The 17159-nt window shown below is 38.8% G+C and overlaps 1 protein-coding gene across 1 annotated transcript in view; it reads right to left on the bottom strand.

Annotated features, from left to right (window-relative positions):
• The window catches only part of LOC126235942 (uncharacterized), an 84064-nt gene extending 70479 nt beyond the window's left edge, over positions 1-13585 (bottom strand). Inside the window, exon 1 of the mRNA XM_049944911.1 lies at positions 13524-13585. The gene's annotated coding sequence lies outside the window, so the exon portion shown is untranslated. The remainder of the gene's footprint in view (positions 1-13523) is intronic.
• Positions 13586-17159: the final 3574 nt, after the last annotated feature.

The following is a 17159-nucleotide window of genomic DNA, read 5'->3' as shown; positions in this document are numbered from 1 at the left end:
GATACGCATCAAAAACTTGGTTATAGTGTCCGGGGAGAAACAGATGACATCTTCACTACAACGGTGCTGCAAGGGATTGCAGTCCCGTCCCCGAAACTCAGCGTTACGTTAATCGTGTTCGAAGGTTACTGTTTCGAGACGCTGACGCTTATTATCAGAAAGCTGTTTCAATTACGAAATAAATAACTTTAAATTGATTCTTTTTGCTGGGTTGTTTAACGGACACACTTGCACACGTGCCACGGAAGAGAAGTTTTAAATATGCTGTATCTCGAAGCAGAAATGTGACACGTCGCTAATTCATCACCTCAATACATGTATCGAAATACAGAAGCTACATTTATGAACATTTTAAATTACAGGTTTCTGCGCTTATTTATCTCAGACCATGAGATATTTTACTAATGCATTCAGTACGTTGTCATTCTAGCTGTTTCGTGATTATTCTTGGGGAGGCACAGAGATGCCGGCAACTTCTGTTTTTTTTTTTTTTCGCAGTTTGGGAGAACTTTTGGGGAAAGGAAAATTTTTGGGGAAGAAAATTTTGGTAACAGGGAAATTGTGGAAGTATTTAATTGTCTAGCCTTAATACTAATGCCAGCTCTCATATTTTAGTTCAGACTACACATACTTTTCACTAGACATCACTCTCTCTTCATATAAACCGACACACTTTATCTTTTGTGGGAGAAGTTGCGCTTGCCACGGTGACATCACTATGACGTGTACATGCCCAGTTTCGACTGTTTGGGATCTCTTGCTACTTTCATGGCCTTATCGAGTTTTGAGGAGATGCTGCAATGGATTTCGTCGTCTTAATTGATGCTCGTATTTGGTGGATTTCATATTACAACGTATGGCCTACGAATATATGCTGTTTCATATATTGAGGATCTCTCGGAAACACGCCGGTCCTGGTGTGATTTGTTCTAATTACACGTAAGGTAATGACAGAGCGGCAGTTAAGTGTAAGTAAAAAGAAATGCGTAGTGGATCGCGGTGGCGAACTGCGAAGTGAGATATAGGTGGTGCGCTAACGGTAAATAAATAGAACAATGGAAAGAACATGAAGGAAGCAAATGTGGTACCCATAGAACAGTTTTTTATTTTTCTGGTCCGACTATTGTTTTTATTAACAAATTAAAAATTTTAGTTTATGTAGTATAATTTTTTAATATGTACGATTATTTTGCGACCCTGAACAAATAATTCCATCTCTGTAAGTTTCCAAGACTGATAACAAATAATAATGTAAAGGAATGATCGTGCTTAAGATACTTGGCGAAGAGTTGCTGAATTTTTGGGAATTTTTTGTCTGTTATGGGGGAGTTTAGAGGACTCAGCATGGAAACACTGAGAGTCACGTGTAGATGTTGAGAACCATCTAGTTCACACCTGCTGCAATTGCCACTCTAAAGGGTGGCCCAAGATGGGGAGACAAATCGGCTGGAGAAGTCGTAGACCGAGATTGCGTGCTAATGTGGTTAAAGCATGATTAAAACGAATCTGGCGAGTCCGAAATATTTTTTGCGTGCTAAAAGAATTTCTGTTAAAACTATGCATTCCATTTTGTCAAAGTTTAACACAGTACAATAATTCGATTTAGTGATAAAATTTTCTCTCTTATCTCTACGTACCGTTCATTAAAAGTCTGTGTACAGTGCATTATTATTTGAAATAAATTGTTATTCTATATAAAAATTTATAAATCAATCGGTGAACAGAGCGGCCACCATCCATGCTTTTTCTTTCTTCGTTTATTCGAATAGTTACTTTCCAACATTTTTAAAGTATCTATGGTGTGATAAATAATGGTACATTTTGTAGTTCCATTGAATTGCACCCTATAAACGTCACTTTTTTTCCTTAAAGATTTTTCTCGCTGAAACCTATTGTCCCTTAAACGACAAACTTTTACTGAGTAAGCGGCGGCAAAATAAGGCTGTTTATTCATCGCTGATGGCATCTTCTGCTTCGTACTGTTCAAGCACTGAAAGCAACGTATGCTGCAACCAATCTGTATGGTCGGTAAAACTAGTTTAGCAAGTAGTAGCTCGGCAAACCACTGTTAAATGCATGGCACACTGTACTTATTAGGGTTCCTCCTGTTCCATTCGCAAGTGAGGCGCAGGATGAAGATTGCTTGAATGTCTTGGTACGTGATGTAGTTATCCAACTCTGTCTTGGCGATGCCTACGGTACCTATAAGTACTGGTTATAAACTGCATAAATGCACTATGCGATGGTGCGTTCACTGATTGCACTCAAACACTTTTTTATAAATTGACCACAGTATTTACACACTTATTAAGCGTTACGTGCTTCGGCTTTCGCCATTTTCAAAGGCTACAAAAATACATACACTGGTATCTGTAAAGGAAGGTTATGGTAATGCCGAAGTACGAACATAATACACTGGAATAAAGCACTCACCATTCGTGCTTAACCCAAATGGATCTGTCCAATATTGCTACAAAGTGTTTTATGCTAACGTGTAATGTGTGTCTTGTGATATCACGATAATGTTACTTGACTGATAGCAGTTTAAGTATTTCTGTATTCTATGAAAATGGCGAAATCCGACACGCCTTAGGCACAGTCAGCGAATACATATCGTGAACAAGATGTACAAAAGCGTTTGAGTGATAAATAGGGTGCTGTTGTATACTCCTAGATTCTTCACTTAAAGCTGATTCTCGAAGCTTTGTAAGTAGGCTTTCATAGTATAGTTTGCATCTGTTTTCAAGTTTCTAAGCATCTCCACGACTCTCTCCCATGGGTGAACAAAACTGTGAACATTCTATACATTCAATATACACTGACAGTAATACTTGGTATGGGTCACACACAGTTGAGAAATATTGAAAAACGGGTCGCTTGAGTGTTTTATAACAAATATGCTGATTGAATTTCCCTAGTAATCTACGAATGAACTGAAGTCTGCCACCTGCTTCAGGTACTACTGAGCCTATGTAATTGTTCCAGTTTCTCATCCATACAGACTGCAACATCCAGGTATCTGTATGAGTTGACCGATGCCAGTTGTGACTCACCGATGTTCTAGTCTACCATTTTTCATTTTTTGAAGTGCAAAATTTTACATTTCTGAAAGTCTAAACGAAATTGACAGTCTTTGTATCACTCTGGAATCTTGTCACAATCTGACTGGACATTACTGCAGGTTTTTGATCAAATGAGCGGAGAGGAAACGAGATCCTCTAGAAATTACTCAATGGGTTTTTGTTCGAATTTTCAAAGCCAAACAATGAGTCGGAAACGGACAAATCTGGAATCAAATTAACCAGCGTGATATCCAGTGTTACGAAATAGGATTTAATTGCTTGAGTATAATTACTTGAGAATAATTACTAAAACATGAATTAGTGATTTAAGGGAAAATTGAAATATATAACCAACAGACGCAGCTAGCTATGTAAATGATGTGTCAAAAAATCAGTCTCATCGTGGCTTAGCTGTTTTACGCATGAAAGTTATTACTTTGGTGTGGAATTGGTGGAATTCTTTCTTCCGTGGTGAAAAGAAATTACAGCAGACATTAAAACTTCTCTGCTTTCTCTTGGTCCGTATAGACCTAAAAATAATAGAACTCTGACCGATAAAATTTATGCTGTTTATTGATTCCTACGGAAAAGACGAAAATTAACCTAAATTTTGAAAACAAAAACGAGTGTGAAATGTTTAGTGAAATTTGCCGTACGTTGTTTTGAGCATCATTTAAACCCATGCTAAAACCGATCGTGTTAGACAATGTTCCGTGGGTGCATTACGTATCTCACTTCTCCCCATATGAGACTGCGTCCTGCATTCTCGAACATGATCGTTTTGATGGTCCAGGTGTTACAGCTTGGAGAGGCATAATGTTGCAATATCGTACTGAACTCCAAGACTTTGAACAATATACAGCCATCGGTCAACATTATTGGCACACTGTACTCCTCCCCCATTTGCGTCTTACCAGGGGCGCATTCCGCCCTGACTTTTTATGGATGACAATGCGCGACCGCATCGAATTGTGCAGGTGAAGGAGTTTTTGGAACGGCAGGGTATTCGGCCAATTGACTGGCCTGCCTGTTCTTCCGACTTAAATACCATCTGGCACATGTGGGATGCGTTGGAGAGACGTATTACCGCATATCCACATCCACCAACGATCTTCCAGCAGTTATCAGCAGCTCTGGTGGAGAAATAGAGCTCCTACCACAAAAGCTGCTTACCTGTGTCCAGCACGGGAAAATGTTATAGAGCATACGTCGGCGTCCTTGGTTATCGCCCACACTATTAAGAACCATTTCCCGTCTTTTGTAATGTTCAGGGGATCATCATAAATTAAGCTGATTTCAGTGTAACTATTGACTTTGAATGAAAGGCTCATTTCTGTTCGTCTCATTGGGTATTTCTTTCAGTTACCTCCTATACCATAGCATGACACTCTGTCTATTCGTGGTCCAAGTTTCATCGAGCTATGTTACTTGGCAGTGAGAGCAGCAAGTTATGTTACTTGGCTGTGACATAGCATGCGGATGTTGATGTCGTCCTTATGTTTTGAGCACCTTAGTAGTAGTAGTAGTAGTAGTAGTAGTAGTAGTAATAGTATTTATTTACCCGTGGATCACTTTTACGGTTTCAGATCAAAATACACAATTCAGTATACAGACATTTATGTACCTACAGGACGAGTTGGACAAAGATAGGTTAGATAGTCGGCCGTGAGAGCGTTGAAAATGTGATGAAACGATTCATTCTTTTTAGCGTCACAAAATAAACCACGGACAAGCTACATTAAATTATTCTGCTGGAACTTAAATCTAAGCACCCCTTCCCCCCCCCTCCTACCCCAAGAAGATCACTATTATCAGGTGTTCATTTACTCTTTACGTGACGTCACTAATTCAAAGTGCGAATCTTAATTAATCAACAAAATAGTGTAAATGTCAAGTATACATTGTACGAATTCGATGAGCTATTATGAAGTTTCAGGTATCACCACAAAAACATAAACATACTGTTTTGTTCCGTCCACAGGTATCACAGTGCGCCGCTAGAGGAAGTCAAAACGAAATGGCGCTGCCTACTGATACAGGGGAGATGAGTTGTCCCCCCGCATCCCCCTCCCCTCCCCCCCCCCCTCCTCCTCGCACGCACACACCCTTTTTTTGCATGTTGCAGAACTACACACGTGTACTTGCAAACATATCAAGAAATTACTTCCTAACTTTTTTTAGTTAATAATGGAAGCTTTATGACTGTCCCTCGTATGTCGCTCGCATACCGAACAGGTATACAGGACACCATAATCAAAAAGACATTAGGATTCTTCAGAATCGTGGCACTAATTTTTCTGCCCCATTACGTATAAATCGGTTCTCAGATAAAGTCTTTCCAATAACTTACAGCATAACTTGCTGGTAATGTAATTTGTTAAAGCAGATTTAATTTTTTGTATCAGGGTTTATCAAAATTTTGGTATTTATCTCGCTTGTCTCGTTTTACGTTGATTTATAAATAACTTATAGTTAATGCGTCATAGTTACTGTTAAGTTATTTGTAGAAATGAAATTTTTCCTCAGATATCTAGGTTCTTGAGGAAAAAAATTAATTTTTTAAAGTTAAAAGTATTTCACTTTTTTAAAATATAAACATTAACTTATCTATTCTTTAAGCAGACAATGCTGCAGTACATAAAAAGGATGTCTTTCTTTACGTAACTATTGTGACATTCCTGTACATTAGGGATTGAACTAGGTATTAAATTAAATAATCTGTAACTGCTTTGTACAAAAAGATGAGTGACGAGCCACGCTGTAGCCAATCCGCAGAAAAATTCTAGACGTGATGCTGGAAAGTTATAACGTGGCCATAAGCAGCATTCTGATGAAAGTCCAATTTATTAACGCAGAGAAGTGAGCCAATGAAAAAAATCGAAAAACAAGATGAATTTCTGAATTTATTTTGAATAATCAGTAGAGTAAAGCGCAAATAATTAACTCTTACTATTTTTATAACTCGTATAGCCTGAAAGTGTGCTATTTTGTTGCTCAAATGTAACTAGAGAAGTCACAAAACGAATGATTTTTCTTCGTCTAATTCCGGTTACATCTCTACTCTGCAAGCAGCAGCACGGCATGTGATGGATGATACCTGTGCATTGAAATCATTTTCTCCCTTTCATACTATTCGAGATGGATACGCCTGCGTATTAAGTCGAATATCTGTGATTTTATCGTGATTTTCACTGTGCGAAATGTACGTACACGGTCATACTGCTTCTTGACTAATCGTGTAACGTGCTGTATAGAGCAGTTCTAGAATAAACTATTTCGTGATATAGCGTTTACTATAAAATGAAGAAAGACAGACCTACGTTTATGTCTTTAGTAGATATACAGAGGCTGCTGCCATGTCGACTGGATTACACTCTAAGAAATAAAATACAGCTACCGAAAGGTTGCATAGAAGTTGTTCCGAAACAAGGCTGTAATTACAAGAGTCGAAGAACTGAAGTGGAATCAGTGGTTGAGAAGGGAATCAGACCTATTCCTGCTGTTATTCTGTCTATACATTGAGAAAACAGTCAAGGAAACCAAAGACAAATTTAAAAAGGATAAAAATGCAGGGAGAAGGTACTGTGAGTATTGTCATTCTGTTGGAAACGAGAAATGACGTGGAAGAGCAATTGGACGAAACGGATAGTGTATTGAAAAGAGAGTATAAGATGAAAATCATAAAAAAGCAAAGCATGGGCAATGGAATATACTGGAATTAAATCAGATGATGCTTTGTGAATTAGATTAGGAAATGAGACACTAAAAGTAACAGATGATTTTTGCTATTTGCGAAGTAAGAGAAGTGATGATGGCTGAAGTACAGAGGATATAAAATGCACACTGGCTATTGTAAGCACAGAACTTCTAAAAAGAGTACTTTATTAATGTTCATTAATAGTTAAAGTGTTTGGAAATCTTTTCTGAAGCTATTTGCCTGTAGTGTATTCTTGTACAAAATTTGGAACGTGGACGATAATGAGTTCAGTCAAGAGAAAAAAACAGAAGTTTCTAATATATGGCGGTGTAGAAGAATTCTGAAAATTAGATAAGCAGGTCGAATAGCAGATGCTGAGATACTGAATCGAATTGTGGAAAGAAGAAATTTGTAGAACAACTTGACGTAAAGAAGGGGTCGGTTTACAAAACAAATCTTACGGCATTAAGAAATTGGGGGCTAAAAATTGTAGAGGGAGACCAAGGGATGAGTACAGTAAGCAGATTCAAATTCGGAGAGGCTGCACAGGATATTCTAGTACGTGGAGCTGTATCTTCAGACTGAAGACCACAACAGCAACGTCTGTACATCATATGGCGCGTAGAATTTCGCAATGTTAATAATTCTTCCCTCTCGTGCATAAATTCGCTGTGTAGGTACATGACACTCTCGTAGGAAATGTACCGATCAACTATAGTGGATCACTTCTACATGTAAGGAACGGAACGTACTGACTGTTTTTGTAGTTGAAACACTATTGTTGTCTAATTAATCTCTCGCGATGATGAAGCTATGTTATTACAGGGCTGTATATAATAATATATAAGAAACAGTAAGCTCTTCTTGCAGTTCACATAGTCTGTCCGTCGCCTCTGTTTCTGCAGGGCGGCCAGGATCAACTATTCGCGGAAGTTGCCTACCTGACAAGACCAGTCTTTGCAAAATGGAACAGCTGTTCACCGTAGCGATGAGGATTGTCTGATTTGATTCATAGTGGCTGTGAGTTCACATATCCGGAAAAGCTGTACCGCGTCTCATCTGAATAAATGAAAAACTGGGGGTCCAAATATACTAATACTTCGCTTAGAAGCAGAACCGGCAGAACTTAACATTCGCATATTGGAATGAAACTTGTACACATGCACAACAGAAAATTTGTTGAGGTGGAAACGTAGGCTCTGTTTCGACATGACGATATTTTCATTCCGACTTGCACAGGTAACCATCCTTGCAATTTTGTCGAAGCTTTCTACAGGCTAAGTTTCATTTGAGCAGTGGTCCGGATAGCTTTCTGATGATGTCTTTGTTGTCTAGTTTACTTTGTCACGAAATGCAGAAACCACTTTTGGAGCCCGTGTTCTTTTGACCGTGATGTACAAGCCGACGGTTAGTGAGCATAACTAGTAAATTTCAAAAAAAAAAAAAAAAGGACCAATCAAGAAAAGGAAAAAAATTAATTCTAGTGCTTTCCTTTCCTTGTGACTGTCATTACAAGAGTTTGATCTGAACGAGTTTAAACCACCCATAACTTTTTCATTTACGTAGTTATACCCACTGATATTCTGAACACGTCGACTTAAGTTGCACATCTGTGTGGATAACGCCATAATTACAGTTCCCTATTTCTTCTTACCTTTCAAGGAATTTTACTCCACAGGACCCACTCTGTCTCTTTCCAGGTCTTCCAATATTGCTTCGAACCGTTGGCTTGAACTATTTTCAATATTCTGCTATTTGCCGCCCTGTTTAAATTATCCTTCCACTTCTGTCTGCCATTTTTTGTTTTATCGTTGATACCAAAAACTTTAAGCTCTTCTCTTGTTACGTCGTTTCTTATCTTATCCAGATCCATATACGTTATTTAATTGATCTACGGATAGTCATCTTTGCTGTCTCCTTTTTTTACCGTTACTCATTCTATAACTAAGTGCTAGTAGAGCCACATATTTATAAAATTTATGTTGTTGTTATTGTTTTTCCTTTCAGATTGCTTTGGCGTGTTCTGCACATAACTTCTAATTTGTATTGTATTACCTATTTTTCGTTGTCTTAACCGGCACCGAATCTGAAATACCTAAAACAGAATTTTTTCAACTGTTTTATTGTCAATAGTTATTTTTGATCTACTTGGTTAATTTACCTTTGAATGTAATTCCTTATTTATCTCTTTAATAAGAAGTCACAGCATACTCCACTAAATTGGAATTATTTCATCTTTAGATTACTTCATAAGTAACAAAAAATGTTTAAATGGCACATTTGTAATTTCCTTTACTGAGTGTGTTGTGAATTTCACGTAAACACCAGACTTACTTGCTATTTTTTTAATGATCAAACGACTGTGCAACGTCCTCGAAGCTGCCATTAAACATTATGCAAACAGCTTCGTCGGCTTTGAAAAATGGAAAAAAAGATATTTGTAGTTGGTCTTAACAAATGGCCCCCAACCCAGACAGGTCACGATTTCCACTGCACACAACTGTGCCCTATAGAAAATAACATGTTTTCATTATCAAAAAAATATCCCCAGGTATTTCTGTGCATTTTTGTGGAAGTCACTATATGTTATCACGATGTTCTACCAGCAGTACTTTTCGGGTTACGTAGCCATTACTTGTAAATTACTTTGGCAGTACGTTGAAAAAATAGTGGGTGTTTTATTAAGAAGTCCACAGCTCGTGGTCTTGCAGTAGCGTTCTCGCTTCCCGCGCACGGGGTCTCGGGTTCGATTCCCGGGGGGGGTCAGGGATCCTCCCTGCCTCGAGATGACTGGGTGTTGTTGTGTTGTCTTCATCATCATCATTCATCCTCATTACAGTCGGAGGAAGGCAATGACCTCCGCTACGATCTTGCCTAGTCGGCGGTGCGTGTCTCCCGAATTGTTCCCTACGCTCCTCGGAGTATGGGACCTCATCATCATATTAAGAATTCACATTTTGTGGCGAAACACGAATGAGGGATTCTACCTTCAGATCTTCATACATTTCTTATTTAGCGCATGTGAGCAGTTCCGGTATTTAAAAGTCCCATCTTCAGTCGATTCAAGCGTTGCATGTTCGCCATTTAGAGAGAGCTTTCAAGTCTGTTAGTTCACTGCAAACGCGATATACTCATACGCTCTTGATGCGGTTGTCTAGTGGTTTTCATGTACGATAAAAGTCGTATAGGGGATGCAGATTTAAAGAACTGGTTATTAGATCCCACCTAGGACGGAAATTTAAAAACAAAAGTGTGATTCATCAACAGCTTGATTGGTATTCTGATTTACCTTGAAATTTGCAATGGATGCTGCGACTTATTTCTTTAAAAAATATAAAATTCGTACGTCAGGTTCAACAAAATATGTTCTCCATCAAGGTCACACGAATTTTTATTTCTTATTTAATTATTTATTCAGGAGACTACCGGTTTGGATTTAGTTCCAGATCGTGCACTACGACAGCAGTCAGTCTGTTTAATTAAGTGTATTCAATAATCACCTTATATGGTATGTTGCGTCACACTAATAGCATATATTTTTAAAATAAACCAATTATTATCCTAGTGGAAGACATGTACACCGTTGTTGAACAGGCCGTGACCGATAACGGGAAAAGAACTTTGTGAGCTGGGCGTGCAATAAATATATTAATATTCTGTTGAGATGAGAAGTGATAATTGTTTACTTGTGGACACAACGTCTGTTTAAAATTCAGATTTCTGTTTTTGAAGCGACCGATCAAGAATCTTCCCGACGACCTAGACGAGTAGTTTCCCAATTCCCAGTGCAGCTCTTCGGGCGACCAAGTCGCCTTTTTCTTGCCCCGACTCCCTCTCCACCAACAAAAGATTGTAGGCCACTTCAGAGACGGATTCGCTTGGCAATGTTTTCAGCCCCGTCGGCGGCTCCACGTCACGGTACCTCTGCTAGTGATGCGACAACCGACCGACTAGTGTTAGCAACCTATCTATCAGTTGACTATTTTCTCGTTCAGTCGGCTTTTTTAGACGAATGAAACAAACGAACGAAACGAGCCTCTGTGACCATGTCATCTATATGATCGTTTTCATTCACTCTCTGGATTTGAGTAGTTCCGATTAATGTGAGACCCTGCCACAAGTCTGTTAGGGCATTTATATAAATATTTTCACTCAGACGCCGGGTTTGAGTGATTTCATTTGCATAATTTTTGAGTATTTTAGGTTATACGTGAACCATGACTTGGGTTACCAACTTCTTAGAGACAAATAACGTATCTTATTCCAAGGAGAGGTGAATAAAAAGTGTGTTTCTAAAAATGAAGTATTTTCAATATTTCTGTTTTTAGATAGTGAAATACGAATTTTTCGTACTGCTCGATTTAATTACGAATGTTTGATTAGTTCAGAAGACGAATAACAGTTGTTACGTTATCAGTTTATGTTTAAATAAGTAAACAATTTACTGAAGCTCTCTCCCTTTTCTCACTGGTTTGCAGCCATTACCATTACTTCTGTTTCGGTAGCAGCTGAGGTGACGTGGAGCAGAAAGCATATAAAATACAATTTCTTTAATTGTTCGGTGACTTAATTACTTGCTTCTTAAGCATATACTGCCATCGGAAGTGGCCTTTGCTGCCAGAAATATATTATCATCCGTTAATTTTCTTTAATTAATATAGTTTCATAGTGTAAACCATTCTTGCAGATACTGTAATCGCATTGAATGAATCTTGGGGATCACTTTTGATCCAGTCATATGATTGCTTCCGTTCCCACGCCACTGATTGTTTCGACATTCTGAGCCAGAGTATTCGGAAATTACCTGTTCATAAACATGGACGAAAAACTGTACCGAAAGCTATTCGTTGGCGCTCAATAAAAAGCAAAATTTAAATTTATTTTGGTCCTCGTTCTCTTTTCCCATTGGTTTTCACCGATCACCGGTAGTTCTGTCTCGCTAGTTGCTAAGGTGACGTGAATAGAAAGCATATGAAATACAATTTTCTTAATTGTTCAGTGACTCAGTCACTTGCTTCTTAAGCATAGATATCACTTGTCGAAAGCATTCTTTTTTGCCAGAAATATTTGTCATCATTCGTTAATTTTCTTTTCATTTTTTAATATATTTTCGTAATATTAATCATCGCTGCTTTCAGGATCACATTTCATTTAGTCATATAATTTCTTCCATTCCCACGCCACTGAGTGTTTCGGCATTCTGATTAGACAATGTTCGCTATTAAAAAAACTCATGGACGAGAAAGTTAACTGAAAGCTTAATTATTGCCACTCTATAGAAATCGGAAGGGCAATAAAAGGGACGTCAGGGGATAACAGAGTGCAGACAGCAATAATGATTCGACAGTGGCAAAACGAACGAATATGCCCGCTCAGAGTTGAATGTGCTAAACGGTTTTCGTCAGTTGCTGCCAGAAGCTTGTTTCACTCAAACGAATGAGTGATTAGTCCAACCCAACTACAACAGGGAAAAATCGACCAGTATTTTACTACTTAGTAACCGATATTTTTCGGTATTGTTTCGTCTCGGTTATAACAGGCATTTTTCATTTTTACTAATAACTGAGTAAAAAAAGGAAATATCGATTAGTCTTAGAAGCAGTGCTAAAATTTTTCAGTTTTAAAGATTCCTTTCTTAAAAAAGGAGTTATTTTTATTCGTAAAATTTGCATTGGTTTGAAATATTACATTATTAAAGAAAATGAAAAAAAGCGATCTGTGCTATTTTAATAACAATGCCGAGAGAAACGAGCAACAAACACATAGGTTAAGGATTGACGCAGCAGTGTTGAGACAAGAATGTCCCTGTTGCCGTGTACTGGCTTATGGTATGCGCGTACGTGCAGTGTTCTAGACTCACCTCCACGCGGTCTAGTACGGTACTTATTCGCTACCGCCGCCGGACATCCACGGTATTGCAGAATGGCATTGAGCCTAGTAGGGAAATATTTTGCGAAGTGATGCAGCAATGGGGTACAGTGCTTCATTTACTTCAAAAGATTAAAGATTTGTTTGCCATTTCTATGAAATAATAAAAGAGAAAAGACATTACTATACCAGTAATAAATTGAAAAATTAACAGTCCATTCGTAGAGGACAACAAAAATAGAAAGGAGCTGATCTGCTTCCTGTGTCTACGTAATATGTGTTTATCTGCTTGCAGTCTTTGAAAACGTCTAAATTAACAGAGTTCTTCAAAATTAGTCTGCACCCTTTGGCATTCGTAATGCCCAAATAGTTGTATGATCCTCAACTACAACATGATTTTTGAGCACAGTTTCAAAAATTAGTGTATTATTCAACCACTAATCACTTTTCGAGGCAAGCAGCGAAGGAGAGTGGACTAACTTTTCTTTTTATTTTCCTGTTTAATTTAATATAATGATTCTATGTATTTTTAACCTGAGAGACTGGGGATGTTTCTATCTCTGTTCGATTAGTACTTTAATCACGGGAAATAACAGGAATAAAAAAAAACGAAAATCGGTTACTTCAGAAACCGATTATTTTGAGCTGTTTTAGCAGTGAGGTTAAACTGAAAAAAAAACGATATAAGCCAAAACCAGTTGTTTCAGCGATAGGCACCACCCCTTCAACAGACTGAATCAATTGCTTCTATTTGGCTAGCTTCACTCAAAAGAATGGGTAAATAATTCAACTGATACGTGAAACTTCAGATGAATGAGTAGATTGTTTTGCGGCAGCCGACTGAATCGACTGCTTCCGTTCGGTAGTTGCCGCCGCTAGCCCGCGCGCGTACTCACGGACTGTCGCGGCTGCGTGCTGCGGCTGGGTCGGTCAGCGGCGGACGGCCGTCTGCTGTGTCTTCGGACATCTGCCGGCGGCGCGCGGGGCCGCATCTTTTAAGTCGCGCCTCCCCCACCAGGGGCTCAGGACAGCCACACGGGGCCCAGACACCGGCGCAGCGCGCCACTGCTCGCATGCTCCATATTTTCACTCTTTCGACCACCTCGAGTCCCACTGCCACCAATAACACGGTTTTACGTTTTTGCAGGATCCTTGCGGACGTCAAATGGTGCTGTGCGAAGACAGTAGCGGAACATCTTCTTAAGAAACTTAAATTTCTACGCAACTTTATCACAAAGTTTTTGCCACAAATAGCATTTATTTGCAGTTTGCGTACTAAAAGACTGACGGTCTTAACCTGACGCTAAACTGTCTTAAACAGAAATACCACGAGCTGTTGCTAATAGTTGTGTGTCGAAAACTGGAGTGCAGCAACACACATCGGATTCTATTTCTCCCTGATAAGCTGTTGTCCGTAGTTAACAGTTAAAAGGGCTGCCTGTAACTTGCCCTAACACTGTTACACACCACACTACAAGACAAAGAAAATATACAAAATTATCCCTTCCAGAATATGCACTCGCAACATGTCAACATAAGAGAGATAAAGTTACTGAAGCATTTTCTCATGGACAGTATTTCACTGAGCATTTGAGCAAGAGAGGTAGCAATCAGGACAAAAAACAGAAACACGTCCAGTCGTGCATTTGCGTCCGCCTGAACACACGTCTTTCACAACCAGACAGTCATATACTATTGAATAGATAAAGTGGTAATTAAAATGAAAAACTACGTTCGTGTAATGTAATGGCCTGAAAGACACTCATTAGAGCTGCAGTTCTCTGGCACAGAATGACCCCATCAAAGTGCATTTGTGTCATTCGTGTTTAATGTTGTACCAGGCCTGGTACGATATATAACATGCGTGAACAGTGTCAGATATTGTGATGACTTAGTTAGTTACTTGTATTTTCCATAGCTCATTTGACCGAATCTTTTATCGCAATGATGTGGAAACCATCAGTTTACAGGATACGTATCTATTATTAAAGTTAGCATTAATGAAAACAGACTTTCGTCCTTTTAATGCCACTACACTTTAAGACTAGGTTGGCCTTTTTTCCCAGACTAGCAGTTTTCAAATAAAAAGAATAGAAACTCGTCCAGTGAATGAAAGGAGCTTTTCAGGAGAAATGAATTTAGGTTGGGATTACAGCTTCCTTTGCTACCTGTCAGACTTTTGTAGTACTGGGAAAATAATCAATCCTTTCTGATGGGTAATAAAGATCATTTTTTTCCTGTAGTGTGGACAGCATTGTTCTTCTCAGACTGCGATGGGTTATTTGTGACGGATTTCATTAACGCTTACCGTACATCTCTTGCGATGGTTCAGTTAAAATGCCAACTCCTTGAAGAGGTACATACGTGATGAACGCTGGTGAACACCACATATTATTCTTAGTGTTCGCTTTTGTGCAATCAGTACTCTCTTCCTAAGCGAATGTTTACCCCAGAAAACTGTTCCACAAGACATTACTATGTGGAAATATGAAAATTATGTTAGGAGATTGATTCGCCTGTTTCGAAGACTAGCAATCATACAGCGAGCAAAAGTAGCTGAACTTAGTTTTTTGAAAAGCTCAGTTATATGCTTCTTCCAGTTCAAGTTTTCATCAATTTTTACACCCAAAATCAGGAGCATTCTATCCTACTTTATTGCCTCCTGTGCATGTGCTACATCAGTTGCTGGTACGACTCTCAATATGGCGTCTTTTCTCAAAATTTGGGGATATTCCATTTTCAGAGAACCACTTAATAATTCATGGAAAACACGATTAAAAATTTCGTCTGTGGGTTTCTCTGTAATGGGATTTATTAATACACTAGTACCACGTGAAAAAATGCCAATTTTCCTTGTTTAATGTTTAGTAGAAGATCATTCACATATATAAGGAATAGGGGTGCACCAAAAATTGAACCCTGTGGGACATCCTTCGTGCTTTCCCCCAGCCACTAGAATTTTCTACCTTTCCAACAGTGTCTGAATTATGTAAGTCTGCAGGCTTTTGTGACCGTTGTCACTGAAGACAAAATCTTCTGGGTTATTAGGCCGCGTCATGTTTCTTCTAAAATGATCGACGTTTCGACCCCTCTGCTGGGATCTTCCCCAGGATTTTCTGGTGTCCACTACTGCTAGTGTTCTAGTAGTAGTAGATACCAGAAGATCCTGAGCAAGATCCCAGATGAGGGGTCGAAACGTCGATCATTTTAGAAGAAACATGACGCAGCCTAATAACCCAGGATATTTTATCTTCAGTGCTTGAATTATTCATTACAAATTTTTGTATTATGTCTGTTAAGTATGTATAAATCTAACAAGGTCATAAAACTTAAGTTTTTCTAAGAGTTTATAATAATCTACACAATCAAACTCTTTGGAAAGATTATAAAAAATACCAGCTATAGGTAGCTTATTACTTAAGGCTTGTAATATTTGGTGGGTGGATGTGTAAGTAGCATTCTCAGATGAATAACGCTTCTCGAATCCAAACTGTAATAAGCTAAGTAAATTGTTTCTGCTTACATGTGAGACTATCCTTGGGTACATTAATATTTTGAATACTTTGAAAAAATTTAATAAGGAAATTACGTGATAATTTTTTAAATATTTCTTGTCGCCTTGCTTATAAGAGGCTTAACAATTGCTTATACTGCATAGAAATGCCACGTACCTTTGTGAAACTGTTATCAGCATCTGACTCAGTTTAAAGGGGCGTCATGGCGGTTCCCCATTTGGCCGCATGTTCGCGTAGTGCAATATCCAAATTTGTGGGGCATTCGAATGTGACGGTGGCCCAATGTATGCCTGCGTGGGATGTGATGGCTGGAAAACTCGACGTGAAGCTTATGGTCGACCACGTCTGGCCACCATAAGCGAGAACTGCTGTAATGTGGACCAAGCACATCGTAAACTCTTCGCATCCGTGCTTGTTATCCGACAACAAGTAATAGATTCCCTGCTACATTCTGTCACCCTGTGCCATTGGGCGCAGACTAGCAGCAGGCAGATTAGAGAGTTACCGTCCATGCACAAGCTGCCGTTGACATCACATACAAAAGGCTGCGTTTGGAATAGTGCCATTGCATGGAAGCATGGTCTGCCGATGAATAGACCGCGATATCTTTAGCGAAGAATCGCAGTTCTGCATTATAACCATTGTCGGCGAATGTGGCCGCCTAGCAGCTCTCCAAATATAGGATTATCGACAGGTGTGAAGTTCGTGGTACGGAAAAGTCAAGAAGTCCACGTCACAGAATAACAGTGGCGCCAAGAGTAAACTTTATACTTTTCAGTGTCATTTGATGAAGTAGACAGCATGTCAAGAAAAATGAATCTTATCAAATCTGTAAGTAGGGTGTGGACCCTGTTGGTTCATGCAGTACTTTTAGTTTATTTTACCTGATCTTCTATAAGGCTCTCATTCCTCTCCGTACATTATTTTTCTTCTCCAGTCCATATTTTGTAACATAATTCTCCTACTGTACTATCCATCAGTTTACCTTTTGACAGAACAGTTTTCCGTTTACTATTT

The sequence above is a fragment of the Schistocerca nitens genome, chromosome 2, assembly GCF_023898315.1.
Source record: "Schistocerca nitens isolate TAMUIC-IGC-003100 chromosome 2, iqSchNite1.1, whole genome shotgun sequence".
NCBI classification, from domain to species: Eukaryota; Metazoa; Arthropoda; class Insecta; order Orthoptera; family Acrididae; genus Schistocerca; species Schistocerca nitens.
This window is presented reverse-complemented; position numbering and strand designations above follow the sequence as displayed.